The sequence below is a fragment of the Stenella coeruleoalba genome (genome assembly GCF_951394435.1).
Source record: "Stenella coeruleoalba genome assembly, chromosome: 5".
Classification (NCBI taxonomy): domain Eukaryota; kingdom Metazoa; phylum Chordata; class Mammalia; order Artiodactyla; family Delphinidae; genus Stenella; species Stenella coeruleoalba.
The window spans coordinates 87,990,358-88,004,154 of NC_137150.1; the positions used below are offsets into that span (position 1 = coordinate 87,990,358).

General features: G+C 39.9%; 1 protein-coding gene across 13 annotated transcripts in view; it reads right to left on the reverse strand.

Moving 5' to 3' along the window:
* The window catches only part of LOC307186545 (uncharacterized protein), a 1,017,825-nt gene that overhangs the window by 392,094 nt on the left and 611,934 nt on the right, over positions 1 to 13,797 (reverse strand). The window contains exon 8 of one of the 13 annotated variants that reach the window (XM_079921780.1): positions 6,695 to 6,753. The exons of the other annotated variants lie outside the window; for them this stretch is intronic. The gene's annotated coding sequence lies outside the window, so the exon portion shown is untranslated. The remainder of the gene's footprint in view (positions 1 to 6,694; positions 6,754 to 13,797) is intronic. 13 annotated transcript variants of the gene reach the window in all.

Consider the following 13,797-nt stretch of genomic DNA (forward strand, 5'->3'; position numbering starts at 1 on the left):
GTTTCTTCATATCGTAATTCAGTCATACAGTCTTGAATCAGTGATATATCAGGAAGAAAAGGTGGGGAATGCATATATAATCACATATACAGGACTTGGGTGGTTTCCAGCAGTGCAATGCTGGAGAAACAAGAACCACATATCAAAGAGCCAACGCATAAAATCAGCATCAACCATTTAGTGGAGATACGTATACTGGAATGGATATTGGTTTTCTCATCATGTATGTGAATCGCATGTTACCCATCAATACAGTTTAATGTTGAGACAGTTAATTTTATGTGTCAGTTTGATCAGGCCACAGGGTGCCCAGATATTTGGTTAAACATTTTGGGTGGATCCATGAGGATGTTTCTAATTGAGATTAACATTGAAATTGGTAGACTGAGTAAAGAAGATTGCCCTCCCCAATGCGTGTGTGCCTCATCCAATCCATTGAAGGCCTGAACAGAACAAAAAACTGAATAAGGAAGAATTTGCTGTCTCTACCTGTCTTTGAGTTGGGGTATTAGTCTTCTGCCTCCAGTATTTGAAATCTCTTCAGGGGATTTCAGTTTTGCTTTTGGTTTACTATCAATAAATTGATCCAAGTCTCCCATTTGGCTTGTGTAAAATACAGAAGGATCTTGGAGAGTGACAGTGTATTACTGTAAGCTTAATTAGGTGTTGACTCCAATTGCAGCAATTTCAGCTACTGTATCCAATGTAGTTTCATTGCTTGAGCAAATCAACAAACCCTCAGTACCTGGTAAGTAGCTACTGGTCTGGCAAATGCCTTCCCTCCCCCATTCCTGCCAATGAGGCCCATCAGAAGCAGTTTGATTTCAGCTGGCAGGGCCAGAAATACACTTTCACTGTCCTACCTCAGGGGTGTACAAACTCTCCAACCTGATGTGTCATAATTTATCTTCCAAAGATCTTGATCATCCTTCCTTTCCACATGACATTACACTGGTCCATTACATTACTTATGCTGATTGGGCCTACTGAGCAGAAGTAGCAACTACTCTAGACTTATTGGTAAGACATTTTTGTGTCAGAGGATGGGAAATAAATGCAACAAAAATTTAGGAAGCCTTCTACCTCAGTAAAATGTCTAGGGTCCAGTGATGTGAGACATGCTGAGATATCCTTTTTAAGGTGAAGATTAAGTTGTTGCATCAGTCCCGTCCTCCAGAGAAAAAGAGGCACAATACCTAGTAGACCTCCTTGGATTTTGGAGGCAACTGATTAATCACTAGGGTGTGCTACTCTGGCTCATTTACCAAGTGTCCCAAAAAGCTGCTAGTTTTTTTTTTTGTTTTTTTTTTTGCTGTACGCGGGCCTCTCACTGTTGTGGCCTCCCCCGTTGCGGAGCACAGGCTCCGGACGTGCAGGCTCAGCGGCCATGGCTCACGGGCCCAGCCGCTCCACGGCATGTGGGATCTTCCCGGACCGGGGCACGAACCCGTGTCCCCTGTATCGGCAGGCGGACTCTCAACCACTGCGCCACCAGGGAAGCCCAAGCTGCTAGTTTTGAATGGGGTCCAAAACAGGAGAAGACTCAATAACAGGTGCAGGGTTCCATACAAATTGCTCTGCCGCTTGGTCAAATGATCCAGCAGATCCAGTGGTGTTTGAAGTGACAGGGGCAGATATGGATAGTGTTTGCTATCTTTGGCAGGTCTCTTTAGATGAATCACAGTGCAGATCCTTAGGATTTTGGAGAAAAGCCCTGTCATTCTCTGTGGATGACTACTCTCCTTTTGAGAAGTCGCTCCTTTCCTCCTGTCAGGCCCTAGCAAAAACTGAATGATTAACGAGAGGCCACTTAGTTACCATGTGTCTTGAGCTGCCCATCATGAACTAGATACTACGTGACCCATCAAGCCGTAAAGATGGATTGTACAGCAGCATGTCATCATGAAATGGAAGTGGGATATAAGTGATTAGGCCTAAGAAGGCCCTGAAGGCTCATGCAAGTTACATGGAGAAGTAGCCTAAATGTCCATGGTCCCCACTCCTGCTACACTGCCACACAGGGGTCTCTCTCCCAGCCTGAAACTATTGCCTCATAGGTAGTTCCCTATGATCACTGGACCAAGGAAGAGAAGACTCAGGCCTGGTTTACAGATGGTTCTGCACAATAAACATGCACCAGCAGAAAGTGGACAGCTATAGCACTGTAGCACCTTTATAGGACATCCCTGAATGTCAGCAGTGAAAGGAAATTCTCCCAGTGGGCAGAATGTCAAGCAGTATACCTAGTTGTTCACTTTGCTTGGAAGGATAAACGACCAGATGTGCAATAATATACTGAATTCATGGGCTGTACCCAATTGTTTGGCTGGATGGTAAGGGAACTAAATGGAACATGATTAGAAAATTGATGACAAGCAAATTTGGGGAAGAAGTATCATAAATGGGTAAAAAACATGAAGATATTTGTCTCTGATATGAATACTCACCAAAAGGTGACCTCAGCAGAAGACAATTTTAATTAATTATCAAGTGGATAGGATAACCTGTTCTGTGTATATCTATCAGCCTTTTTCCTGAGCCATCCCTGTCATGGCCCAATGGGGGCTCCTTATCAAAGTGACCACAGTGGCAAAGACGGAGGCTACACAGGAGCTCAGCAACATAGACTTTCACTCACCAAAACTTACCTCACTATGGCTATTCTAAGTGCCCAATCAGCCAACAGCAGACATCAACACTAAGTCTAAAATATGGTACAATTCCATGGGTTGATTTGCCAACTACCTAATGGCAGGTTGATTATATTGAACAACTTCCATCATGGAAGAGGCAATGTTTTGTTGTTATTGGAGTAGACACTTACTCTGGATACGGACTTGACTTCCCTGCATATAATGCTTCTGCCAAAATATCATCTGTGGACTTACAGAATGCCTTATCCACCATCATGTTATTCTACACAGCATTGTTTCTGATCAAGGAACTCACTTCACAGCAAATGAAGTGAGTGCAATGGGTATACGCTCATGGAATTCACTGGTCTTTCAATGTTTCCCACAATCCTGAAGCAGCTGGTTTGATAGAATAGTAGAATGGCCCTTTGAAGATCTAGTGCCAGCTAGGTGACAATGCCTTGCAGGGTTGGGACAAGCTTCTTAGCTGAATCAGCATCCAATATTTGGTGCTATTTCTACCACAGCCAGGATTCACATGTCCAGGAATAAAGGTGTAAAAATGGGAGTGGCACCACTCCCTACTACCCCTAATGATGCTCTAGCAGAAGTTTTGCTTGCTGTTACTGTAATCTTATGCTCTGCTGACCCAGAGGTATTGGTTCCAAAGGGAGGAATGCTTCAACCTGGAGACACAACAATAATCGTATTGAACTGGAAGTTAAGGCTCCCCAGACACTTCGGACTCCCGTGCTTCTGAATCAACAAAGCTTGTTACTGTGTTGTCTGGAGTGACTGATTGTGACTACAAAGGGTAAACTGGACTGCTTCTCCACAATGGAGGTAAGGAAGAGTATGTCTGGAATATAGGAGATCCCATAGGGCATCTCTTAGTAATACCATGACTTGTGATTAAGGTCAATGTTAAACTAAAATAATCCAATCCAGACAGGACTACTAGTTGCCCACCCCACCAGGCAAAGAAGCACAACCAGTTGAGGTACTTGCTGAAGCAAAGGTAATGCAGAATGAATAGTGGAAGAAGGTAGTTATAAATTTCAGCTTCAATCACATGACCTGTTAGAAAAATGAAGACTGTAACTGTCATGAGTATTTCCTCCTTCTTTTGTTATGAATATGTCTGTGTGAATGTACAGCAAATGTCTTTGTTTTCTTCTCTCTTATTTCCTTATCATGGAACATAAGATGTCCTGACTTTATATCATAGTATTTAAGTATCGTTAAGTTTACATCATAGTATTTAAGTTATGGGATATCAAGGAGAAAAGTAAACATCAATCTTCTGGGGAAGAGGTTAGTGCATGTTTGGTTATATATAGCATAATTGTATCATGTTAGGTAGAACTGTGGCCTTGTTATTTTTTTATTTGGAAATTACATACAGTTAAAGGAGATGCATATGGGTGCCAAGTTGACAAGGAATAGACTTGTGATGGTTAACTTTATACATCAAATTTACTAGGTCATGGGTGGCCCAGATATTTGCTTCAACGTTATTCTGAGTGTGTCTGTGAAGGTGTTTCTAGATGAGATTAACATCTGAATCAGTAGACTGAGGAAAGCAGGTTGCTCTCCCCAATGTGAGTGAGCCTCATTCACCCCACGGAAGGCCTGAATAGTGCAAAAATGCTAAGGGAGAATTCATTTTCTCTGCATGACTGCCTTCAAGCTGGGACATTAGTCTTCTGCCCTCAGACTCGGACTTGGATTGGAACTTACACTGTTGGCTCTCCTGGTTCTCAGGCTTTCAGACTAAGACTAGGGCTGTATCATCATCTTTCTAGAGTCTCCAGGTTGCCTCCTGCAGATCTCGGAACTTCTCAGCCTCCATAACTGCATGAGCCAATGCCTTATTTTTTTACATGTGTGTGTGTGTATGTGTGTGTGTGTGTATATATATATATCTTAATATCTCTGTTTCCCTGGAAAAAGTATAAGAAAAGTACATAGGGAGGATGCCCAAACTTCTCTATCTGTAGAATCAGGGAAGCTTTTTCAAGCAGTTTATATACTGTAAACTATAAGCAGTTTATATTTAATCTGAAGACTCTTTCAAGAGGTGTGAGCTGAGAAAGAGAAGCAGCTAAAGAAACCATGGAAGAAACTAACACAACATTGTAAAGCAATTACACTCCAATAAAAAAAAAGAGTTTTGATTTTTACTATGGGAAAAACATTAATACTGATGGAAGAAAGCCAGAGGATACTCAAATGTGGAAGATACAAGGATGGTATAATTAACAGATAAGGAAAAGGTGATAATATCCTGATATTAAGACAGAAGTAGAGGGGAGGGGAGTTTCCAGTATAGTTAGGGTAACATTTCAATAATGTAAGGAGGCACTATTAATATTTATCCTGGGATGACCTGCATAAAATGAGATTGTTCTGGGAAAACTGGGGCTTTCCTAATAAAGAGAAAGAAAAAAATGGGTGCAGAGACATGTTGTGGATAAGGTGGCAGAAAGCTGAGAGAATTTACTTGATGGTTTCTATACCTTCTGTGAAGTATATAGTCATCTAGTGAGATTGAAAGCTGAGATAAAGTCATTTAGTGAAAAGAAAGGTGAGTAGCTAGGGTAGAGTTCAGAGAGCAGAAAAGCACTGAACTGCCAGCTGTGTGAAATGAGAGAATGCTAACTAGAATGGAAACATTAATTGGTGGTGTTGAGCGCTCAGTTAAAATGGAGAGCAGGCCTATAACAGAGAGCAAGATTGGCATTTGTGGTTCTTACTCTAGGAGAGCTCAACCGCCTGGTGATCAGATTCAGAATCAGAGTTTTCTAGATGGGTTTTATGTAAGGAAAATGGGACAAAAACTAGAGCACTGTCTCCAAAGTAGGGGTTGATTTATTGTGGTGTCACAAGAAAATTTTTAAATTTGTACTTTTTTATATATTTTATCTTACCAATTTTCCAATTATTTTAAAGTAATTTAAATAATTATTTAATATATTTAATTATTTAATGAAATAAGTTAAAACTAATATTATGTGTTACTTTATTATTGTATTTTATATATTTACATATATATATATAGAGAGAGAGAGAGAGAGAGAGAGAGAGGGAAGAGGTAAGCATTCAAAAATGGCTTTCTGAAAGCAGTGTGAAACCCAGGTAAAATATATTTGAACATATATTTATTTAAGTCTACAATATAGTCTAAGAGATGCTAAACCATGAAAGTTGAGTTCAGTAAAGCCTCTAATCCCTGGTGTCCTTTATTTACCTTTTTCTCACCTCCTTCTGACTTACCTTAAACATGTAAAATGAGCATAGCTGAGTTAGATAATTGGAAGTATAGGAGCTTTCATCATTGACAACTGTTCCATCTCAGAGCTCTGAAAGCTAAATGTTTCAACATTTGATCAAGAGATGCAGAGAGTAGCTGTGGGAGTACTAATACAAATGAAGGGAAGGTACGAATCCAGGGGAAAAGGAGGTCGAGAAATTGAGAGGTTAGGGTTTTATACAAGTCTTTCACACAAACGTGAAAATTACCCAGGATGATGATAAAATTCAAGAATAATGATGTGAGACCAAGAAGTTTGTAAATATCAACCACTTTGATGATTAACTATACAAAGGAGATTATAAAATGTAAAACATGGAATCTGGGACATAAGCTTGGAAAAAGTTTTGGAAGAAGTGGTGAGTGAGTTTTCCAGAGAAAAGATACATATGGAATGAGGGTTAGGATAGACGGATTAGTCAGGACAGTGAGGTCCTGACAAGCTGCCAGAATAGCCCAGGCTGTTTTCTGTTTGATGGAAAGAGAATATTACAAGACTGCCATAGTCGGGGTGGATTCCAGTCTTGAGGAATTTGGGGGCTCTAATGGATGAGACTCTCTCCTCTCTGGAAGGGGTCCTTTTCTGTCTAGACAGACTGTGTGGCTCTGGCTTTGAGGTTGCTATTCCACTGACCCTCAGGAGTGGTGAGAGGCCTGACCTGTATGTAATGAGATTAACAGGCAAAGGGCCTGGAGTCCAGAGGCCACATGCATCACTGAGGACTGTTCCATCTCAGAACTCACTCACCTCAAGGTCCAGAGCATAGTCATGGGAGTACTGGTACAGGTGCAGAGGAGATAGTTGTTCTGGGGAGGACACAAGAAGGAAGTCATGAGATTGAGAGATTAGGGCAACCCGTAACACAACCAACCAGATACGTCACTGTGTAGGTGAGTAGGTGATATAACTGGTACTCAGACTCATCAGTGGTGTTGCTTGGGTGTTTACCTAATTCTGGAAGTAAAAACCTTCAATCGAAAACTTTTGTATACTATGGTTCCCACACTTAAGATGATGGAGAATTACAAGACAGAATTCCTGGCTGCCCTGAATTCCCTCACATTATGGAATTTTCTTCATTTTGAAGAAGGATAAGGAAATGGATGCAAGGAGGAATGGCCTGATATTTAGTTCCTTCCACTGAAAAACCGTGTGTCTTTAAACAACTTAGTTAACTTCCCAGTTTCTTCATCTAGAAAATAATGCCATAAACATTTATTTTTTATATATATATACATATATATATATATATTACATACATGTACATTTAAACAACCACTATAACATACTAAAGTAAGTAGAATGTATTTTATATCTCTTCCTTTGAGGGAAATATGTCACAGGTTAAATGATTTGCCTAATGTCACACAATACTATACTAGGTTCTTGCTTGTGGAGTTGAATTTAGAGCCCAGGTCTCCGACAGAGAATTATATGATTCTACAAGTTTGATTTGTGAACGCTAACTGCATTTACCCCTATTTTACAAAATAGTAATTTCTGTATCACAATGAATTCAAGATAACATTTAACTTCAAAGAAAAGCTGGGAATAAAGCCTCATCCCAATATCCTAAAGAAATCTAGGAATACACTAACCCTGTCTTGACAAGGCATCCTTTCTTATAAATTTACCATAAGACTCATTCTATATATAAGGAATAAGTATAAAATGTCAATTTGACATTAATTAGTCTCGTGTTTGATATGCTTAAAGCAGAGGCCTGGTAAAGCCCAGTTAGAAACTATGGGCAAGCATAGATGCCCAAGAGATGTATGAAACTAAATGCACAAAATTAAATTCTGGCATTTTACCAATCCTGGGCTGAACTGTTTGTTAGTAGAGGAGATATAAGTATTCATGAACGTTCTTCGAGTCAGTTGGAAGGAAGAGTGGAGAGCAAGGTGGATGAGTCCTAAGAGGACTCTGCATTGGTTCCCCATTGCCTGGAGTAGAAGCGTGGGTGCACACACAGTGAGCTTCTACACAGAGTTGCCCATTAGAGACAGTGGTCTAATCCATTTTTTGTGCATCTGACCAACAATTTTATTAATTGCTCCTTTTGTGTGCTTGGGGAGAAAAAACTAAAAGAGGATAATAGAAGCAAGAAGCAGAGAGGGAGCAGAGATCTTCCTCACATACACACTAATAAAAGGCAATGCCAGTTTGTGGAGGGTGAAGGCAGAGATTAAGCAAAAGCTATACCTACTGCTGAGACTCAAATATTGAATTGTATATCTCTTTCACTAGTGCTGCTGAGATTGGTCTCAGGGTTTTGTATTTTATATCTGTTTTAAGTTAGGGGAAATGGTAGATGTATGCTAGCACACTGGGCATAGAAGAGGAGTACCATATGCAAACTTTGGAGGTGACTCTTATCCAGATAGGAAGCACTAAAAAAAGCTTCCTAGTGGAGGTGTTACTGGAGCAGAGCCTGGAAACATAATATGGTGTAGTTAGTACATATGTGCTCATAATGTGGTACAATTTGTTCTAAATGTTTTACATACTTTAACTCATTTAATCTTTATATTAACCCTAAAGATGTTATCATCATCTCCGTTTTACAAGTGAGGAAATTGAGGCACAGGGCCAGTAAGGAGCAGAATTAGTGTTTGAACTCAGCTGTCTGCTCTTAGGGTCCATGGTCTTCTACAATACTATACTGCCTTTTAAGAAGAGGTGATGGTGGTTTTTACAGAATATGAAGTGGCATGAAGGGAGAATGAGGCATTTGAAAAGCTGAAAAAAATGGGCATTGTCAAGGCACATGTATGTGTATATGTGTAAACATTACATAACTCAAATTCGGTAATTAAAACGTCACCTTTTTAATATATAAATAGAAACAAGGTTTCTATAAATATAAAAGAAAGAATTGTAGTATAAGTGAGAAATCCAGGCAGTGGCTGGTTAACCAATAATAACAGGTCACCTGAAAATCATTACCTTTCCTGATATGTTTCTTATCAGTGTGAGTAACACATACTGGGAAAACCGACATGAATATAAATTGACTAAGAGGGCTATGATTTGTAATACTTAATGAACTGTAGTATAGGAGTGAAATAATTATATGACTAAGATATTAAAACTTTTGGTTACATTTCAATAGGGACATAACCATAACTAGGTAACAAATATACTTCATTTTATCCACAGCTGAATCCACTTCCTTCTAATATGCCCTCCAGCCAAAGGAAATATGAAAGGCTTTGATTTCTTCTGTTTTCTCTTTTTTGTAAGTTTTCTAAAAGCTCTTCTCTCTACTGTTGCTAAGAGGAAAAAGAAACTGTTGCCAAGTAACAAGAAAATACATTGTCCAGCATGTATGTGTGTCTCCTCAGTTGCATATCAAATGCAAAACCCTCTGCTGCTCTCAAGGACATGGTGTGAGATATTCAGAACACTGCGATACAGGAGTTCCAAGCCCGTCTGACCCCATGAAGTTCAGTGCTTCTCTAACAGCGATATTCAGCTGTATATATAATTTTTTATACTCCACTTTGAGGAACAAGTACATTACTAATGCAACTGCACTTTTCATTTACTTGAAGCTCTCTGCTTAATCGTGAGCAAGTAAGCTAAAGGAAGATTATCTTGCTTGTTTCATTTCTTCTTCCTGATGGAGAAGAGATGTCAGATTTGACATGCTTAACAAAACTTCCTCTTTGTTCATGAGCAATAGGTAGGTAAATAGATCTATTATGATTTACTCTGACATAATACCAGAGAGCCACTCTGTGATTTGAGAAAGTTACAGATACATGTTCAAGAAATCGACTCATCCAAAATGTATCACAATCCACAAAACATTAAGTGAACACTCACTCTAAGTAATGACTACCTACTTGCTATGTCCCTTCCTAAGAAAATTTACAACAATCTTCCATTTTTTCTGCCATTTGTACCATATGTCCACATCATGGCCAAAGCTAACTGGACCAATGACACACCTAAGGAGAATCAATTTGTTAGATGAGTTAAGCAAGTTAATATCTTCTCTTGAAAATGCATATTAGAAGACACATAGTCATATGGTGATTTGCACTGGGGTCATATAACCTTGGGGCCATGTTAAGTTATATTCAGGCAGGACAAACCTATGTAGATAAAGAGGAGATAAAGGTAAAGAAAAGAAAAAAATGAGAGAGACTGTATCACACCTGTAACTGAAAGAGGCAAAAGATAAAAAACCCATGAGAGAAGTAGACATTGACTTTAAAAAGATTAGTTTTTATTAACATTGGCTGGTTTTAGTTTTTATTATTCCTTTCATTCACTTTTTTTTTTTCTTTTTTCAGTACGCGGGCCTCTCACTGCTGTGGCCTCTCCCGTTGCGGAGCACAGGCTCAGCGGCCATGGCTCATGCGCCCAGCCGCTCCGCGGCATGTGGGATCCTCCCGGACCGGGGCACGAACCCGTGTCCCCTGCATCGACAGGCAGACTCTCAACCACTGCGCCACCAGGGAAGCCCTAATTATTCCTTTCAAATGTGCCCTACTAGGTCCCTTTCCTTCGCCTTAAAAAGATGCTTTGGTCACTGTCCGTCATTAAAATTTAATTCAGTCTAGTTTAATATTCCAGTCACGCATCTGATTCAAAGAACTTACTGCCCACACTGCCCCACTCCCATTCACACCTTCTAGTCACTTGTTCTTTTAATAGCTTGTGGGTGGAAAGACATGAGAAAATGTTCCCATACTTAACTTGGTAAGGTTATCTCTGGTGATAAACATCCCTGGACATTTTGGTTCAATCTGATTCTATCTGATTCTGGATGTCCCCAAGGAGATGGTAAGTGTGATTTTCTTGGAATGGGCATCACCTCGATCCTAGACCAGTCCACTGTAGATTATCCTCTCAGACAGAGGCAGCTTTGTCCCGAAGTGATCCTGTTTGAAGTCCAATTTCTGATCCTTTTTTTATGTTAGGCATCCCATTGTTTTGCCTGGCAGCTGTCTGGTCAGCTCTGTCTTCTGTCCCTTCATTAATTCCCTTTCTCCTTCAATCAAACACCCAGTGACTGCTGAGATTTGCTCTCTCATCAACTGAGGGTCAAAGACAATAAGGATGGAATAGAGGTTGCCTCCATCTTCTTCCCAATACCTTGCATCATGCTTTCTCCAAGTCCTAATAGCATGGGATTCTCCGGATGACCCTCAGCCTGCCAAAAGCTGTAGACAATAAATGCACATCACCCCAAATTCAGAGCATACAAATCAAGGTCTTCAAGAGCTGCCTCATTATTCTCTGCTCTCGTGATCACAAGAATGGGCTTTCAAGTTCTACAATTTGACCAACATCCACTCAGGTAATGAGATGCCCAATTCCATTTGTTAGAGGTATACCCAGTCTCTCCTAGTGATTCTCTTCGACCATCCCTCAAACTTGGCTATGCTACTGGTAAGTGGCTCTTACTTTCTCTCTTCTGTAGTTGAGAAGAAGGGAGAGATGCAAGAGGATACTTAGCAGCCTCTTACCATTTTTGGTACACTCTGCCCACGTGCAGTGCCAAGACAATCTGACCCTTCTATATACCCTCAAGTCTCTCTTTTTCTTCTCTAGAGAGAGCGTGGTGGAGTAATCATTGGTAAGCTCTGTGGAGAGAAATCTGGCCACCCTTATGAGTTGTTCATTGGAATTCTCTTTAGAATATAAAGCACTAGGAGTCTGTTGTAAGCTTAATTTACAATTAGCTTTAACTGCAATTCCAAAATATCAGAAAATGTCTCATTCTATATCATTTACACTGACTCTACTGTTTAAGCTTCTTTTCTTATGAGAACCGGCTGTATTTCCTGTCCTTGGTTTCTGTGAGACATAGTATTAAAATAAACCAACTACTTACTTTACCAATTTCTGTGACCTTCTGTTCTTATGCTCAAACATAACCCAGTGGAGACAATGAGCCCATTCCCATAATAGTCTCTGGGAAGGGGGGTTGATGAGGGGATACATTATCAAGAAACTTAGAATCTGCTTGAAAGATAGAACTTACACACATAAAAATAACAGTATACCATATTATTTCAATGAATACCAAAATAATTGTCAGAGACAATCATCACTCAAGAAAGCTTCTAGTTCATAGCTGGTAATCATGCCATAATCCTACAGAATTGATAACTGGAAAATAGAAGCACATTTTCATTTAGAAGAAAAAAAGAAGACAGGCTGCCTCTTCATTTTGAGAGTTTTGAATGCTGTCTTTAGACAAACATCTTTATAAGAATAAAAAAATAATTTATATACTTACAAGTCGTAGCAATGCCTAGGATAAAATCCTTTAAATGACAGAAGGTAAATTTTAAAATTTTTCTATACATGTATGTGTGTATTTGTGTGGTGTATATACATATTTTGAATGTATGTATGTACTTATAAACATATATGTGTATATATTAATGTGTGTATATATACTTATACACATAAATTTTAAACAAAAAGTGGTAGAAATAAAGTAAAATTGGGCTCATAACTATGAAATTTATTTCACTGACCATTATATTTTAATAGTTAAGTGTTGAAAAAAACAACCTTGGAACAAATTTGATAATTATTTTAAAATGAGCCAGTAAGGTATACTTTATCTTCAAACTTACTTTGGGGCCTAGCCTCTAAAACTTACTATCTGGGTAGCTGTCTTACTCTGCTCAGGTTGCTATAACAAAAATATCAAAGACTGGGTAGCTTAAACAATAAACATTTCTCACAGTTCTGGAGGCTAAGAAGTCCAAGATCAAGGCATCTGCAAATTTAGTGCCAGTTGAGAGAGCTCACTTCATAAATTGCTATCTTCTCCCTGTGTCTTCACATGGTGGCTGGGATAAGGGTCTGGGGTCTCTTTTATAAATGACAGGTCCCAAGGAAGTCCAAAACTTAATAAGGCAAATTCCATTAGGCCCACCAGGCCTAGTGGAGTGGCAACATCATCCCCAAGGCTCAGCAGAACAGCTTCATGTCAAATCTGCTTGGGCCCTACCCTGGGGTGGCTCCCTACAGGGGCTGTGCCTGTGGCTCTCCAGGGTAGGGGTCCTGTGCCCACCTTGGTTCCAGGCAGCTCTATTCTTTGAAATCTAGGTAGAGGTAGCCATGCCCTGTGAGCCTGTGCACTCTGTCATGGGCAGAGATTGCTCCACACAGATGCTGACAAAGTTAACTGCCTGCAGCCTGGGGAGGGGCTGTGTGCTATACTAGAGCCCACCAGAACCAAACCTGGGGCAGATGAGGAGTGCAGCACTGAGGTGTAGGGAGAGGAACTGGTGAATTACATAGTATCAGGCAGTGCAAGCCTAGGTCCCACAGATACCCACAAGCCCTCTTTTGAGATTGCTCTGCCCTCTGGGCCCTTGCACTCTGGGCCTGTGACGTGAGTGGCAGCTCTGATGATCTCCACATCACCTTTGGTGGCATTCTTTCATTGTCTTGGAGAATAGCTCCTAGCTTCTGTTGAGATGGCTGCTACATACTAATCTTCTTATCGAACGGTCACCTGGCCACACCCACAGCATTCTAATTTTTTATAATATGGATAGGCTGAGAATTTTCCAAGTCCTTAAGTTTTGCTTGCTTTTTTGCTTAACAATTCTGTCTATAAGTTATTTCTCTCTGCTCGTGTTTTACTATATGCAATCAGGTGGAGCCAAGGCACATCTTCAACAATTTGCTCAGAAACAGCTTCAGGTAAATAACCAATTTCATCAATTGCAAGTTCTACCTTCTAAAAAACACTAGAATAGGAACATAATTCAGCCAAGTTCTTTGCTACTTTGTAACAACGATGGCCTTTCCTTCTGTTTCCAATAACATGTTCCTCATTTCTAACTGACATATCACCAAAATGACCT